Source organism: Schistocerca piceifrons, chromosome 2 (genome assembly GCF_021461385.2).
Source record: "Schistocerca piceifrons isolate TAMUIC-IGC-003096 chromosome 2, iqSchPice1.1, whole genome shotgun sequence".
Lineage (NCBI taxonomy): Eukaryota > Metazoa > Arthropoda > Insecta > Orthoptera > Acrididae > Schistocerca > Schistocerca piceifrons.
In genome coordinates this window covers 952,166,104-952,170,402 of record NC_060139.1, presented here as the reverse complement: position 1 = coordinate 952,170,402, position 4,299 = coordinate 952,166,104, and the positions used below count along the sequence as shown (strand labels likewise).

Genomic DNA, 4,299 nt, shown 5'->3' with positions numbered 1-4,299 from the left:
CTGCACAATACAAAGCTTTACGCCTCGCCTGTGCCTGTCAACACAGACATTGGACTGTTGATGTCTGGAAACATGTTGCCTGGTCGCAGAGTCTCGCTTCAAACTGTATCAAGCGGATGGACATGTACGGGTATGGAGACAACTTCATGAATCCATGGAACCTGCATGTCAGCAGGGGACTGTTCAGGCTGGTGGAGGCTCTGTAATGTTGTGGGGTGTGTGTAAAAAAATGGCTCTGAGCACTATGGGACTTAACTTCTGAGGTCATCAGTCCCCTAGAACTTAGAAGTACTTAAACCTAACTATCCTAAGGACATCACACATATCCATGCCAGAGGCAGGATTCGAACCTGCGACCGTAGCGGTCGCGCGGTTCCAGACTATAGCGCCTAGAACCGCTCGGCCACTCTGGCCGGCCGGGGGTGTGTGCAGCTGGAGTGACACGTTACCCCTGATACGTCTAGATACGACTCTGACAGGTGACACGTGCGTAAGCATCCTGTCTGATCACCTGCATCCATTCATGTTCATTGTGCATTCCGACGGACTAGGGCATTCCTAATGGACAATGCAACACCCCAGACGTCCAGATTGCTGCAGAGTGGCTCCAGGAACATTATTCTGAGTGTAAATACTTCCGCTGGCCACCAAACTCCCAAGACATGAACATTATTGAGCACATCTGGGATGGCTTGCAACGTGCTGATCAGAAGAGATCTTCACCCAGTCGTAGTCTTACGGATTTATGGACAGCCCTGCAGGGTTCATACTGTCAATTCCCTCCAGCACTACTTCAGACAATAGTCGAGTGCCTACCACGTCGTGTTGCGACACTTCTGCTTGCTCGTGGGGCCCTACACGATATTAGGCAGGTGTACCAGTTTCTTTGGCTCTTCATTGTATTTGCCTCATCCCTCTCGGAAATTGAAGCTGCCTCTCAGTGACCTGTGGGCTGTGTGTTACCGCTGGTAAAATGTTATTTGCATTTTCCTCATCACTGGTTTATTTTATGCCTCACTCTGAGTTTCTTGACATTTATTTATAATCTGTACAAAGGCAGACCCTGGAGACTTGGCATAATCCGGATACCATGCAGAATACAACGACGTATCTTCTAGCACTTTGGCTTCATTCGCTATGAACGAATTTTTTCACTATTGTAATTTGTGTGAAAGTCTGAATACTTTCACGAGCAAGTAGGCTGGCCGCTACAATAGCAGAACACAGACTGATATGCTTCAAGTGGCCAGAGAAACAGAGCAATCGTACCTGAGTTAAGTGTTTGTGACAGCAATGCAGACGTTTGTGTGAGCTAGTCCCATGGCTGTGAAACAGTCGATTGTGGCACTATTACATTGTTATAGGCTGATCAAGGTCCACACATGTTATGTCACTGGTGTCGTAATCAAAGGCTCTGTCCAAAGAGAAGTACATACATCAAAAAAAGTTTTGCATACCCCGGTTCCCATAACTCCTGAAGACAGACGTTGACTGTGGATATTGTATAACAAACATACTCCCTTTGACTGTTCAGAGGTGTCACTAAACTCGCGCAAAGATGTAAAGAACCACGCATGGGTAGTGCCTATTAGACGGAGGTGTCCGACAGCCTGTCAGTTCCAGTCATTCTACCAGGAAAGAGGTACACGGCTCGTGTTGCCTATCGTTCAAGTATAGCTAGAAGGTCAATACCGCGGTTCGTTCGCGTCCGCATTGTACTTTGTGCCAGGAAGAGCTCTCAACAAGGGAAGTGTCCAGGCGTCTCGGAGTGAACCAAAGCTATGTTGTTCGAACATGGAGGAGATACAGAGAGACAAGAGCTGTCGATTACATGCGTCGCTCGGGCCGCCCAAGGGCTACTACTGTAGTGGATGGCCGCTACCTACGGATTATGGCTCGGAGGAACCCTGACAGCAACGCCACCATGTTGAATAATGCTATTCGTGCAGCCACAGGACGTCGTGTTAAGACTCAAGCTGTGCGCAATAGGCTGCATGATGCGCAAATTCGCTCTCAACATCCACGGCGAGGTCACTCTTCGCAACCACGACACCATGCAGTTAGGTACAGATGGGCCCAACAACATGCCGAATGGACCACTTAGGATTGGCATCACGTTCTCTTCACTGATGAGTGTCGCATATGCCTTTAACCAGACAATTGTCGGAGACGTGTTTGGAGGCAACCCGGTCAGGCTGAACGCCTTAGACACACTGTCCAGTGAATGCAGCAAGGTGAAGGTTCCCTGCTGTTTTGGGGCGGCATTATGTGGGACCCACGTACGCTGCTGTTCGGCATAGAAGGCGCCGTAACGGTTGTAAGATACGTGAATGCCATCCTCCGAAAGTACTGCAACCATATCGGCAGCATATTGCCGAGGCATTCGTCTTCGTGGTCGACAGTTCGTGCCCACATCGTACACCTCTTGTGAATGACTGCCTTCAGGATAATGAAATCGCTCGGCTAGAGTGACCAGCATGTTCTCCAGACATGAGCCCTATCGAACATACGTGCGATAGACTGAAAAGGGCTTTGATGGACGACGTGACCCACCAACCATTCTGAAGGATCTACGCCAAATCGCCGTTGAAGAGTGGGGCAGTCTGGACCAACAGTGCCTCGATAAACTTGTTCATAGTATGCCACGACGAGTACAGGCATGCATCAATGCAAGAGGACGTGCTTCTGGGTATTAGAGGTACTGGTGTGTACAGCAGTTTGGACCACCACCTCTGAAGGTCTCGCTTCATGGTGGTACAACATGCAATGTGGGGTTTTCATGAGCAATAAAAAGGGCAGAAATGGTGTTTGTGTTGATCTCTATTCCAATTTTCTGTGCAGGTTCCGGAGCTCTCGGAACCGAGGTGATGCAAAAGTTTTTTTGGTGTGTGTGTGTGTGTGTGTGTGTGTGTGTGTATATAAACTGCGCAACACAATTAAAGCGTCACTTTTTTGAAACTGTCTCCCATTGCGACGCGGAAGTTTGAAATTTGACTCGAAGGTGCAATAGCGTGGTGCCCTGCTACATCAACATCGCTCTCGACGATGTTCCAAACAGCAAGGTGTCGTCTCCTGCGAATTGAAATGACCGGATGGCATCGTTGGCTGGACGGCCCCATCCGGAGAAGTTCGGCTGCCAAGTGCAAGTCTTACTTCAGTCGACGCCAAAATGGGCGACTTAAGCGTCGGTGATGAGGATGAAATGATGATGAGGGCAACACAACACCTAGTCCCCGAGCGGAGACAATCTCCAACCCGGCCGGTAATCGAACCCGGATCCGCTTGCATGTGAGGCGAGCACGTTACCACCCAGCTAAGCACGCGGACTGACCCCTGCGAAAAGAGGCCAGAGCTCAGAAGTTCATGCGAGGTATATAGTGGGTTAGTGATGTCACACTGGAACCCACTTTTATTTCAACTCTGCCCAGTGCCACCGTGGACATGTCATGCGATAGGAAGGTCGTCACACTTCCTCTCACCCACAGTTCACCCCTTCATTTGATGCCTCCACGATGTAAGTCAGTGCCGCGACGCTCTTTGGTGAAATCATGCGATTTCAGACACACCGCTGCTCAGTATCGACAAGAAGAGGACTCAGAGGTGGCAAAACGGGCGTCAGTGAAACCACGCCTATTCTTGGGGCATAGATTACCACGCATTTCACAATATAAAATGACAGTTTGCAGTGCGATGGGTAACAGGACAATGAGCTCGACAACTTTTGACACTTTTGACACCTCCATGACGATTCAACCCTTCTCTAAAGAAATCGTGGGCTGTATTATGCCCACTGAACGTCATGAAGTGTAGCGTGAACGCAATTTTTGCTTTCGTGTGCAGGTTGGAAACACTAGGGATGTTTGAAAGCCGTTCAACGGAATTTTTAACATGATCCGAAGCAAGAAAATGTGCTTATGCTTTCTTATCCGTCTTGTTGCGCACCCCCCTGTTGCGTTACCATGAGGAAAGGGGGGGGGAGGGGGTCGTTCGACATTGACACTTTCGTTAATAAAATGGGAGACGGTCCTTTTCTACACACTTTAGATTTGGCATGCGCCAGCAGGCGCTAGTTGAGGGATGTCGAAAAGGTTGCCTATCACACTGGCGCCTAGTAACCAGTGACTGGCTATCTCTGTAAGGTACATTTTTAATTTTTAAAGTAGTCGACAAAGGCGCACAAGTGACACCAAAACTATTGCCAAATTGAGAGGTCTTGGACGAACCCTTTGCCGTTTCATTCACGCGTGAGTAGATGTCGCTCCATAAGTAATTGTTATTTCCACCTCTCAGCATGACAGG

The 4,299-nt window shown here is 49.0% G+C and overlaps 1 non-coding gene across 1 annotated transcript; it reads right to left on the bottom strand.

The window, feature by feature from the left end:
- Positions 1-329: 329 nt before the first annotated feature.
- Trnas-gga lies at positions 330-413 on the bottom strand. The gene is given in 2 exon segments: positions 330-364; positions 374-413. It is a non-coding gene; the product is annotated as a tRNA-Ser (tRNA).
- Between the last annotated feature and the right edge of the window lie 3,886 nt (positions 414-4,299).